The sequence below is a fragment of the Felis catus genome, chromosome E2 (assembly GCF_018350175.1).
Source record: "Felis catus isolate Fca126 chromosome E2, F.catus_Fca126_mat1.0, whole genome shotgun sequence".
NCBI lineage: Eukaryota > Metazoa > Chordata > Mammalia > Carnivora > Felidae > Felis > Felis catus.
Window position 1 is genome coordinate 28011569 of NC_058382.1, and position 13620 is coordinate 28025188.

Below are 13620 nucleotides of genomic sequence, written 5' to 3' on the forward strand. Positions count from 1 at the left end.
CATTTTTTTAAGTGTAAAGTTCTGGCCAATAAGTCCATTCACACTGTTGTACAACTTTCACCACCACCCAGAACACTTTTCTTCTTATAAAGCTGAAACCTTATACCCATTAGACACTAAGTTCCGATTTCCCCCCCATCCCTGCAGGCTCTGGAAACCACCATTGTACTTTCTGTCTGTATGAATTTGATACTGAGTATTTCATATAAGTGGAATCATATAGTATTATCTTTTTGTGACTGGCTAATTTCACTTAGCATAATATCTTCAAGATTCATCCATATTGTAGCATGTGTCAGAATTTTCTTTCTTAAGGCTGAATTCAACTGTGTTACAGACTGAATATTTGTGCTGCCTTTGCCCTGGCCACTTCATATGTGAAGCCCTAACCCCCACTGTAGCTGTATTTGGAGATGTGGCATTTAAGAAGGTAATTGAGTTAAATGAGATCATAAGGGTGAGGCCCTGGTCCTACAGGAAGAGATATCAGAGAGCCCGCCCTGTCTCTCTCCTAGCCCCCACCCACCCATCTTCCCTCCACTGCCTGGGGTGCGCACACACACACACACACACACACGCCAAGGAAAGGCCACATGAAAACATAGCGATAAGGCAAACTGTCTACAAACCAGGAAGAAAGTTCTCACCATGAATGAAATTGTCTGGAGCATGAGAGCAGAGTAATCAGACCTATATCCATTCTCTTTACTACGAACTTTCTTTTACAGACTCCCAATAAAAAGTGATGAGAGGAGGGGCACCTGGGTGGCTCAGTAGAGTGTCTGATTCTTGATTTCTGCTCAGCTCATGATCTCATGGTCTGTTGGATGGAGCTCTGTGCTTGGCTCTGTGCCATCAGCGCAGAGCCTGCTCGGGATTCTCTCCCCACCTCTTCTGCCCCTCCCCCATGCTAACTCACATGCACGTGTTCGTGCTCTCTCTCTCAAAATAAATAAATAAACATTTTAAAAAAGTGATAAAGAGATAGCAATCACCCAGTAATGTTGTTAGTAATAAGGAAGTTTTCCACCAAGTAGAAAAAGTTTCAAATCTGATCACATTACCAGATTCCTGAAATGGTCACCATGAGGAAATGGAATGGTTCAATGAGAATACAAGAAGACAAGATAAGCTTAACATTTAGGAGTTCAACAAAAAGAAATCTGATCCATTGTGAGATGTAGTTGACCATCACACTGCAAACACCTCTGAGCAGGAGGTTCCAGAGGCCTTACAGGAGTACGTTGTTTCCTCGTTTAGAATCTAAAATGGCCAGTGAGGGCGTCTCAGTTGGATTTGGGGAGACTCTCCAGAAATATTGAACGTCAGCTCCTGAAAAGATGGGCAGAAAATCTGTTGACCAAGCACTGCTAGAAGTATTTAATGCTAAATGTGAGATGATACCATCTGATAGTCTTAGCTGTGTCCCAGTAGGGGGCAGACAAGAGAAAATACATATGGGGCTTGGGGATATGGGCTCAAGTGGCTCAAGGCAAGACTTTCAAAGGAGAAACTGATTGGAAGTAGACTAAATTCAAGGCATAAAAATTTAGGAATGGTAACTGCACAGGTAAGGGATTTTAAAGGGGGTCGTGTTAAACACTGATGGACGAATGAGCTATTTGCCCATATGAACAAACTATCTGACCAGACAAATGGGTTTATAGGAATTTCTTGAAGCAAACAGTGGAGTTATTTATTGACCTACAGCCTTATCTTCCTGGTCAAGATTTCCCAGCAACAATAACGAAACCATGTGTCCTCAATTCTCAGTCCTGATATTCAAGCTGTACGGATGCAGGTGATTTCAGCTTTCCCTTTGAATATGGGTGATAGGTGCCAATATTTTCTATTCTATTTTTTTCATTTGTTTTTAAATTTTTGCTTGAAAAATCTATTTTTTTTTAATTTTTTTTTAATGTTTATTTATCTTTGACAGAGAGACAGAGCATGAGCAGGGTAGGGGCAGAGAGAGAGGGAGACACAGAATCTGAAACAGGCTCCAGGCTCTGAGCTGTCAGCACAGAGCCCGATGCGGGGCTCGAACTCACACTCACAGACTGCGCGATCATGACCTGAGCCGAAGTCGGACGCTCAACTGACTGAGCCACCCAGGTGCCCCTTTACTTGAAAAATTTAAATGCTTGTCCAAACCCACTACATTTCATAGCCCACTGATGGGTCATAACCAGCAGTTTCAAAGCACCAATAAACTAGAAGGAGCATTTCATTCCATAAGCATTCTGGAGAAAAATGAAAGCATGTAGTGGGTTAATGGTGGCGCCCCAAAATGTATGCCTGTATGTATACCTGTGTAATGTATACCTGTGAATGTGACCGTATCGGAAAAAGTGTCTTTGCAGATGTAATTAAGGCTAAGAGCCTTGAGGTGAGATTATTCTAGATTATCCAGGTGGGCTCTAAATCCAATAACAAATATCCTTATAGGAGAAGAGAAGGAGAGAAGACACATAGAGAAGGTGATGTGGAGGCAGAGGCAGAGATTGGACTGATGTAGTTACAAGCCAAGGACTGCCAACAATCCCCGGAAGCAAGCGGAGGCATGGGAGACATTCTCCCTCAGAGCCTCCAGAAGGAACCAATCCTGCCGATAGCTTGATTTCAGACTTTGAGCTCCAGAAGTATGAAAAAAATAAATAAATAAGTCGCTGTGCTTTGAAGTCACTCAAGCTTGTGATAATTTGTTATAGCAGCCGTAGGCAATGAATGTAGAGGAATGGGAAGGTAGAGATATTTTAGATGGATAGGAAGACTTTTCTGAGGAGGTAACACTTAAGTGAAGTTTAGGATGAAAAGTTACCAGCCTTTTGAAGAACTGGGGGAAAGGGATCCAGGCAAAGAGAACACCAAATGCAATGGCTCTGAGGCAGGACAGGCTTGATATGTGCCAGGAGCTAACAGAAGGCCCGGTGCATCTCAGGGATGGAGATAACTCACTCCGTGAAGAAGAGAAGGATGTGAGGAAAAAGCATTAAACAGAAAAAAGTTGGCCTCATCTGAGGGGTCGGAGGTAGAGGTAAAGACAAGTAAAGGAGTAGTTAAGAAAAAGTACTGGGAAGAAGTAAATTCCAGGCTGCTAAGGAGCATGTGCAAAGGCCCCGAAGCAGAAAAAAAGCAGAAATGTGGAGGAACGCATGCTCAAAGTGATTTTCGCTGGACCAGACTCAAACATGCCCACACTCATAAACTATTGGAAGAGAGCCCGCATCTCTGTTAGGTTGGCGGGTGACACGGGTGGCAAAGAATTGCACAGAAAGTAGAGCAACAAGTAGGACAAAGTTTATTCACTCTCCAAGGGAGGAGAGGTGCCAGACATCTAGAAATGTAGGTCCTGAGTTCCTGTCAGGCTGGGCCCTTTAGGGGTTTTTAAAGGTGTGAGAGGATTGCAGCTGGGCCCCTGGTGGGAGGTGTGAGGAGGGAGTCCCTCCTGGCAGGGCAGAGCACGTTGTGGTCAGGCTAGAGAAGAATACGTTTTGTAGTTGGGGCCTACTTCCCAAGAATGTAGGGCACCGTGACCTAGAAAAACAGAGTTGGGGCCAAGTGCAGACACCTGTGAGTTTTGTCTGTAAGCGTGGCTGGGGTGGGTGCGGGGGGGAGGGGGGGACTTTGAATAGATTCCTTTCACTCTCAGTCTGCAACTCCTTTTTTTTTTTTTTTAATATTTTTAAATTTTATTTTTGAGAACACAAGCGGGGGAAGGGGAGAGAGGGAGGGGAATAGAGGATCTGAAGCTGGCTCTGTACTGACAGCAGCCAGCCTGATGCAGGGTTCGAATTCATGAACCTCGAGATCGTGACCAGAGCTGAAGTCACAGGCTCAACCAGCTGAGCCACCCAGGCATCCCTCAGTCTCTAACTTCTTATGAGCATCATGTGGCAGTATCTACCTATCAACATTTAAATGCTTTATATATAAAGAAATATAAAGATATATAAAGATATATGTAAGATACATGTCCATGAAAGTGATAGTTAATTTTTTGTGTCAACTTGGCTAGACCACAGTGCCCAAAGATTTGATCAAAGATAACAAGATTAACATTTAAATTGGTGGGCTTTGAGTAAGCAGGTTGCTCTCCATAATGTGAGTGGCCTCTACCATATACAGTTGAAAGTCAGAATAAAACAAAAACACCGGCTCCCCTAAGCAGGAGGGAGTTATGCTAGCAGATGACCTTCAGACTTACTGCAACATCAGCTTTTCCCTGGGTCTCCAGCCTGATGGCCTGCCCTGCAGATTTGGGACTTGCCAGCCTCCATAATCACGTGAGCCAATTCTTTAAAATTAATCTCTCTATATGCAAATTCTATTGGTTCTGTTTCTCTGGAGAACTCTGACTAATGCGATGAGCGTTCAATTCATTTGAGCCTTGTTTATAACAGTGAACTATTAAAATAGACTAAATGTCTACCAAAAGGGAGCTGGTTAACTATCTGAACTGAAATGGAAAGATTTCCACGTCATAGTTTTAAATGAAGAAAGCATTTCACACAACAACTAGTAAAGTATGATTCTATTCATGATTGTAAAAAAAGAAACATAAGGGGCACCTGGGTGGCTCAGTCGGTTAAGTGTCTGACTTGATTTTGGTTCAGGTCATGATCTCAAGGTTTATGAGTTTGAGCCCCATGTGGGGCTCCACACTGACAGTGCAGAGCCTGCTTGGGATTCTCTCTCTCCCTCCCTCTCTGCCTCTGCCCCTCCCTCTCTCTCTCTCTCTCTCTCAAAATAAATATAAATAGGGGCGCCTGGGTGGCGCAGTCGGTTAAACGTCCGACTTCAGCCAGGTCACGATCTCACGGTCCGGGAGTTCGAGCCCCGCGTCGGGCTCTGGGCTGATGATGGCTCAGAGCCTGGAGCCTGTTTCCGATTCTGTGTCTCCTTCTCTCTCTGCCCCTCCCCCGTTCATGCTCTGTCTCTCTCTGTCCCAAAAATAAATAAACGTTGAAAAAAATTTTTAAAAAATAAAGAAAGAAAGAAAGAAAGAAAGAAAGAAATATAAAGAAATAAACTTTTAAAAAGAAAGAAAGAAAGAAAGAAAGAAAGAAAGAAAGAAAGAAAGAAAGAAAGAAAAATAAATCTGTATGTGTGTAAATGTATGGGGTATATATGCAAAAATGTATAACAGAAAAGATCTATAAAGGTATTTACCAAACTCACAATAAATAGTAGTTACCCTGGAGATGGGGAGTAGGTTTGAAGAGAGGGTGATGAAAGGTAAATTAAAGGTATATTCCTTATATTTCTGTATCATTTGAATCTTTGACAACTATAATGTATTCCACATTACATTAATGATGTAATTTTTAAAACATATAACTATCAAGACCTATATTCTCCTACCTTCTTTTTAAGTAAACTCTATGCCCAATATGGGAATTGAATTCAAGACCCCAAGATCAAGACTCTCAACTGAGCCAGCGAGGCACCCCCTCTACTACCTTTTTAAAATCCAGACCTTTTTAACCCCTTAATTCCTTATTTGGCTTTTTTCTTCTTTCCTAGTTACAGGATGGAAGTCCCTCCCTCCCTTTTCCTCTTCTTTTCTTTGGTTCTTTGACAAACATTTATTGAGCGTGTAGTATGTGCTAAGCAATGCACCAGGTACTATGGTCAGCCAAACAGCCAATGTCTCTCAGGGAACTTGCAGGCTGTTCAAGAAACCAGACCTCAGGGGTCCCTGGGTGGTTCAGTCGGTTAAGTGTCCAACTTAGGCTCGGGTGATGATCTCACGTTGCATGAGGTCGAGCCTCACATCGGGCTGGCTGCTGCCAGCACAGAGCCTCCTTCGGATCTTCTATTGCCCATGTAGTTCTTCCCCTCCCCACTCACACCCTCTCAAAACTAAATAAAAACAAAAGAAAGAAAGAAAAGAAAAAAGAAAGCAGACATCAGACAAACAGACAAACAAATGAACCAAACAACTACCAAAGGCAATAGGATTGGAAGAGAAAAGGACAGGGCATTCTCTCTGGCTATGAAAGGGCAGGATTGAATGGTTTTGAGTGGGATGTTCAGAAAAGCTCTCCCTGTAGTAGATATTTGAGTGGGATGTTAACCCAGCAGCAGGTGGACAGTGGGGCAATGGAAGCCTTCCTAGCAGATGGTAAACACCAACTGGCTATTGCAACTTCCCTGGGGTAAGTGAGAGGAACTGACCAGAAGCCCACGAGACCGACCAGTTCTGGGTGAAGGTGCTAGTTTTAAAATGGAAGGGGCGCCTGGGTGGCTCAGTCTGTTAAGCCTCTGACTTCGGCTCACGTCATGATCTCAAGGTTTGTGAGTTTGAGCCCCGCATGAGGGTCTGTGCTAACAGCTCAGAGTTGCTTCAAATCCTCTGTCTTCCTCTCCCTTTGCCCCTCTTCCTCCCTTGTGCATGCATGTTCTCTCTCTCAAAAATAAATAAACATTAAAAAAAAGATAAAATTGAAGAAATAGGGCCTGGTTGTGTGTATTCAGATAAGGAATTTGAGTTTTATTTAAAGAACAATGAAAAGCCGTTATCAAGTTATAACCAGAGAAGGGAGAAGATCTAATTTACATTGTTAAAAGCCCTCTTTTAAGTGTGCGCTATGGAGAAAAGACAAATCATTACTGAAGGGCACTAAGGAAGACCTAAATAAACGGAGAGCTGGGAGAATAGATTCCAGAAATAAACCTATGCCTATATGGTCCATTAATTTATGACAAAGCAACCAAGAATGTACAATGGGGAGAGAACAGTCTCTTCATGCAATGGCGCTAGGAAAACTGGACAGCCACGTGTAAAAAATGAAACTGGACCATCTTTTACACCATACCCCAAAATCAACTCAAAGGGGATTAATAGGCTTGCATGTAAGGCTTGAAACCATCAAACTCCTAGAAGAAAGCATAGGCAGTAAGTGTCTGGACATTGGCAATGATTTTTTGTGATTTGATGCCAAAAGCAACAAAAGCAAAAATAAACAAGTGGGGCTACATCAAACTGAAAAGCTTGCAAACAGCAAAGAAAACCATCAACAAAATGAAAAGGCAACCTACAGAATGGGAGAAAATATCTGTAAATCATGTATCTAATAAAAGATTAACATCCACAATATATAAAGAACTCACACAACTCGGGGCGCCTGGGTGGCTCAGTCTGTTGTTAAGGGTCTGACTTCGGCTCAGGTCATGATCTCACAGCTCGGCTTGTGAGTTTGAGCCCCACAATGGGCTCTCTGCTGTCTTCCCAGAACCTGCATTGGATCCTCTGCCTCCCCCAACCTGCCCCCGATGCTCGCTCTCTCTCTCTCTCTCTCTCTCTCTCTCTCAAAAATAAACATTGAAAAAAAAAAATCACACGACTCAATGGACAAAAATCTGGTTTAAAATGGGTACAGCGGGGCACCTGGCTGGCTCAGTCAGAAGGGCATGTGACTCTTGATCTTGGGGTCATGAGTTCAAGTCCCACATGGGGTGTAGAGATTACCAAAATAAATGTATATTTTTAAATGGGTAGAGGATCCGAATAGACACTTTTCCAAAGAGACATACAGATGGCCAACAGGTACATGAAAAGGTGCTTAACATCACAAATCTGGGAAATGCAAATCAAACTCACCATGAAATATCACCTCACATCTGTGAGAATAACTAGTATCAAAAGACAGGAAATAACTAGTAAAGATGTGGAGAAAAGGGAACTCTTGTGCACTGCCCGGTGGGAATGTAAATTGGTGAAGGCCCTGTGGAAGACAGTATGGGGGTTCCTCAAAAAATTAAAAATAGGGTACTTGACTGGCCTAGTTGGTAGAGCATGTGACTCTTGGGGTCATGAGTTTGATCAAGCTTCACACTGGGCAGAGCACTTACTTTAAAAAAAAAAATTAAAAAAAAAAATTAAAAATAGAACTACCATGTGATCTAGCAATCCCACTCCTGGGTATTTATCTGAAAGAAATGAAATCACTATCTTGAAAAGACATCTGCACCTTATAACTCATCGCAGTATTATTTTCAATAGGCAAGACATTTACAATAGTCAAGACAATGGTGTGAGTGTCCACTGATGGGTGAACGGATAAAGGAAATATATACAAGGGTGCCTGGGTGGCTCCATCAGTTAAACGTCTGACTTTGACTCAGGTCATGATCTTGTGATTCATGGACTTGAGCCACACATCGGGCTCTTCACTGGCAACTGGGAACCTGGAGCCTGCTTTGGATTCTGTGTCTCCCTCTCTTTCTGCCCTCCCCTGCTATGCGCTCTCTCTCTCTCTCTCTCTCTCTCTCTCTCTCTCTCTCTGTCTCTCTCTCAAAAATAAATAAATATTTTTAAAGATTAAAAAAAAAAGAAAATATGTACAGCGGACATTTGAACAACATGGGAATTAAGGACACTGACCCACACACAGTTAAAAATCCACATATAGGGGCACCTGGGTGGCTCAGTCGGTTAAGCATCTTACCTCAGCTCAGGTCATGATCTCACAGTTCATGAGTTGAAACCCAGTATTAGGCTCTCTGCTGTCAACACAGAGCCTGCTTAGGATCCTCAGTCCCCCCTCTCTGCCCTTCCCCAGATCACGTGCATGTGTGTGCACATTCTCTCTCTCTCTCTCTCTCTCTCTCTCTCTCTCTCTCTCTCTCTCTCAAAAATTAATAAACATTTAAGAAATCCACATATAGGGGCATCTGGCTTGGCTCAGTCAGAAGAACATGTAACTCTTGATCTTGGGCTCATGAATTCGAGTCCCACGTTGGGTGTAGAGATTACTTAACTAAATAAACTTTAAAAAAATCCACATATCGCTTTTGACACCCCAAAAACTTAACTACTAATAGCCTACTGTTGACCAGAAACTTTACTGATAACATAAACAGTCAATTAACATACATTTTGTATGTGGTATGTACTACATTCTGTATTCTTACAATAATACCTAACTATAGGGCACCTGGGTGGCTCAGTCAGTTAAGCACCTGACTTCGGCTCAGGTCACCATCTCACAGTTTGTGAGTTTGAGTCCTGCGTCAAGCTCCGTGCTGACAGTGTGGAGCCTGCTTGGGATTCTCTTTCTTTTGTCTCTCTCTGCCCCGTCCTTGCTCATGTCCTTTCTCTCTCTCAAAATAAATAAATAAACATTTTTTTAAAAGTTGAATATAGAAATACCCTATAATTCACCAAACACACTACTGGATATTTACCCAAAGAATACAAAAACACTAATTCAAAGGTATACGTGCAGGGGCACCTGGCTGGCTCAGTCCATACAGCATTTTGATCTCGGGGTTGTGAGTTCAAGCCCCACATTGGGGGTATAGTTTACTTAAAAAAGTGCAAAGGGATACATGCACCCCTATGTTTACAAAGGGATACACGCACCCCTATGTTTCTAGCAGCTTCATTTACAATAGCCAAGATATGGAAGCATCCCAGTGTCCACTGATTGATGAATGAGGATATATCTACAATGGGATATTATTCATTCAAAAGAATGAAATCTTGGGGCACGCACCTGGGTCAATCAGAGATGCATGCAACTCTTGAGCTTGGGGCCATGAGTTCGAATCCCACATTGCATGTAGAGGTTACTTAAATAAACTAACTTGGGGCGCCTGGGTGGCTCAGTCGGTTAAGCGGCCGACTTTGGCTCCGGTCATGATCTCGCGGTCCGTGAGTTCGAGCCCCGCGTCGAGCTCTGTGCTGACAGCACAGAGCCTGGAGCCTGTTTCAGATTCTGTGTCTCCCTCTCTCTGACCCTCCCCTGTTCATGCTCTGTCTCTCCCTGTCTCAAAAATAAATAAAACGTTAAAAAAAATAAACTAACTTGCCATTTGAAACAACATGGATGGAGCTAGAGAGTATAATGCTAAGCAAAATCAGTCAATCAGGGAAAGACAAATACCATATGATTTCACTCACACATGGAATTTAAGAAACCAAACAGGGGCACTTGGGTGGCTCAGTTGGTTAAGCGTCTGACTCAGTTTCAGCTCAGGTCATGATCACAATTGGTGGGATGGAGCCCCAAGTGAGGCTCCTCACTGAACTCAAGGAGCCTGCTTGGGACTCTCCCTCTCTCTGCCCCTCCCCCAACTAAGGCTCTCTCTGTCTCTCTCAAAATAAATAAATAAACTTGAAAAATAAAAAGTAACCAAACAAGCAAAGGGGGAGAAAGAGAGAGAAACCAAGAAACATACTCTTAACTATAAAGAACAAACTGATGGTTACCAGTGGGGAGGTGGGTGGGGGATGGGTGAAATAAGTGATGGGGATTAAGGAAGACATTTGTCGTGATGAGCACGGGGTGATGTAGGATAGCATTTAATCACTATATTATACACCTGAAACTAATATTTTTTAAAATTTATTTTAATGTTTATTTATTTTTGAGAGAGAGAGACAGTGTGAGTAGGGGAGGGGCAGAGAGAGAGAGGCAGACACAGAATCCAAAGCAGGCTCCAGGCTCCGAGCTGTTAGCACAGAGCCCCATACGGGGCTTGAACTCATGAACCGCAAGATCGTGACCTGAGCTGAAGTTGGATGCTTAACCGACTGAGCCACCCAGGTGCCCCCACCTGAAACTAATATTACAGTGTATCAAAGCTAACTGTAATTAAAATAAAACTTTAAAAAATTAATAATTCTTGTTCATCTTTTGCTGATAAAGTGAAAAGATAAAATGTAAAATGAGAGATGATACTTACAATAAATATTACCAATAAATTATTAGTATGCATAACATAAACAACTCTAAGAAGTCACTGAGAAAATGGGTGGCTGGGTGGCTCAGTCATCTGACTCTTGGTTTCAGCTCAGGTTGTGATCTCACAGTTCCATGGGATCAGGCCCCACAGGGGGGCTCTGAGCTGTCACCATGGAGCCTGCTTGGGATTCTCTCTCTCCCTCTCTCTCTCTCTCTCTCTCTCTCTTCCAAATAAATAAATCAACTTAAAAAGAAAAAAGTCACTAAGAAAAAGACAAAAATCCAGGGCACCTGGCTGGCTCAGTCAGTTAAGCATCTGACTCTTGATTTCAGCTCAGGTCATGATCTCATGGTTCATGGGTTTGAGCCTGCATCAGTCTCGGGACTGTGCTTGGGATTTTTTTTTTTTTTTGAACATTTATTCATTTTTGAGAGACAGAGAGAGACAGAGTGTGAGTGGGGAGGGGCAGAGAGAGAGACACACACAGAATCTAAAGCAGGCTCCAGGCTATGAGCTATCAGCATAGAGCCCGACATGGGGCTCGAATCCACAAACTGCAAGATCATGACCTGAGCTGAAGTTGGACACTCAACCGACTGAGCTACCCAGGTGCCCCTTTTAAAAATAAAAAAAATTTTTTAATGTTTTATTTATTTTTGAAGGAGAGAGAGACAGAGTGTGAGTGGGGGAGGGGCAGAGTTAAAAATTTGTTTTTGCTGTTCTGTTTATTTTTGAAGGAGTTGGGACTCTTGATCTCCTTCTCTCTCTGCCCCTCCCTTTCTCTCAAAATAAATAAATAAACATTTTTAAAAATAAGTAAATTATATCAGCAAAACTAAAAAGCAACCAACAGAATGGGAGAAGATATTTGCAAATGACATATCAGATAAAGGGTTGGTATCCAAAATCTATAAAGAACTGATCAAACTCAACACCCAAAAAACAAATAATCCAGTGAAGAAATGGGCAAAAGACATGAATAGACACTTCTCCAAAGACATCTAGATGGCCAACTAATGCATGAAAAAATGCTCAACATCACTCATCATCAGGGAAATACAAATCAAAACCACAATGAGATACCACCTCACACCTGTCAGAATGGCTAACATTAACAACGCAGGCAACAACAGATGTTGGCAAGGATGTGGAGAAAGAGGATGTCTTTTGCATTGTTGGTGGGAATGCAAACTGGTGAAGCCACTCTGGAAACAGTATGGACGTTCCTCAAAAAATTAAAAATAGAACTACCCTATGACCCAGCAATTGCTGGCATTTGTCCAAGTAGTGTATATATACAATGGAGTATTACTTGGCAATCAAAAAGAATGAAATCTTGCCATTTGCAACTGTGTGGATGGAACTGGAGGGTATTATGCTAAGTGAAATTAGTCAGTCAGAAAAAGACAAAAATCATATGGCTTCACCCATATGAGAACTTTAAGAGACAAAACAGACGAACATAAGGGAAGGAAACAAAAATAATATAAAAACAGGGAGGGGAACAAAACATAAGAGACTCATAAATATGGAGAACAAACTGGAGGGGTTGTGGGAGGGGGGATGGGCTAAATGGGTAAGGGGCATTAAGGAATCTACTCCCGAAATCATTGTTGCACTATATGCTAACTAATTCGGATGTAAATTAAAAAATAATAAAATTAAAAAATAAAAACAAAACAAACAAAAAAAGTAAATTATGCATAGAGTTATGAAAAAAAAAAAGAATGCCAAAAATCCAAAAGTAGAATGGAAAAAAACATGGACAGGCTTATTACTAAGATGAGTTATAATGAGGTATCATTTTATACCCACTGGATTGGCAAAAAACTAGGAAGTCTTATATGACACAGTAAAGATGTGGAACAAACATCAATTCTAATATGGAGCCGGTGAGCGGTGAATTATTATAACTACTTTGGAGAGCAATTTGGTGTATCTGATAAAGTTCACTGTGCTCACACCCCATGACCCAGCAATCCCACTCCTAGGTATATACCCAAACGAGACTACAGGATTTTCTTTCTTTTTTTCTTTTTTTTAAAGTATGCTCTACTCCCAATGTGGGACTTGAACTCACTACCCTGAGATCAAGAGTTGCATGTTCTACCAACTGAGCCAGCCAGATACCCCTCAACTACCTGATTTTCCACACTATGGAAAATTGGTTGGTCATTAAATCCTTTTTGGATCAACAACTTTTTAAATATTTTTATAAGCATTCAAAAGGAAATGCTCTCCATCTTCCTGCTTATTTATTTATTTATTTATTTATTTATTTAAAGTAAGCTCTATGTCCAACATGAGGCTCAAACTCAACCTGGGGATCAAGAGTCACATGATCTACTGACTGAGTCAGCCAGGTGCCCTGGATCAACATCTTTTTTTAAAAATGCAACAGAGGGGCACCTAGGTGGCTCAGTCGGTTAAGGGTCCACCTTAGGCCCTTAGGCTCAGGTCTTGAACTCAAAGCTGGTAAGTTGGAGCCCCTCTCTGCTGACAGCAGAGACACTGCTTCAGATCTTCTGTCTCCCTCTCTCTGCCCCTCCCCTGCTCATTCTCTCTCTCTCTCAAAAATAAAAAACAAATATTTTTAAATAAATAAATAAGAAAAATGAAACAGAATAGTATAGAAAATGCCAAGGTGCATTACCAAAAGTCAGGAAAGATATATATGCGTCTGTGTGTACTGGGTCATGACATTCAACGCAGAGAGTAGGAGAAAAATGAAAGCCACTATTCAGAAGAAAACCCCGTATGAGTGCACCAGGAGACGTGTACCAAGACGTGCACCAAGAATTGTTTGCAATAGAAAGAGAAAAAAGAGAAAGCAGCAATCAACATGTCTATTCATAGCAGTAAGCAGAAATAAATAATGGATCTTACATTGGATTACTAAGAAGCAACGGAAATGACTACATACAT

At 41.9% G+C, this 13620-nt stretch overlaps 1 long non-coding RNA gene across 1 annotated transcript; it reads right to left on the reverse strand.

The window, feature by feature from the left end:
• Positions 1-1128: 1128 nt before the first annotated feature.
• On the reverse strand, positions 1129-10788 carry LOC123382217. Its single transcript, XR_006590260.1, has 2 exons — positions 10696-10788; positions 1129-1332 (listed from the first exon to the last, which is right to left on the reverse strand). It is a non-coding gene; the product is annotated as an uncharacterized LOC123382217 (long non-coding RNA).
• Between the last annotated feature and the right edge of the window lie 2832 nt (positions 10789-13620).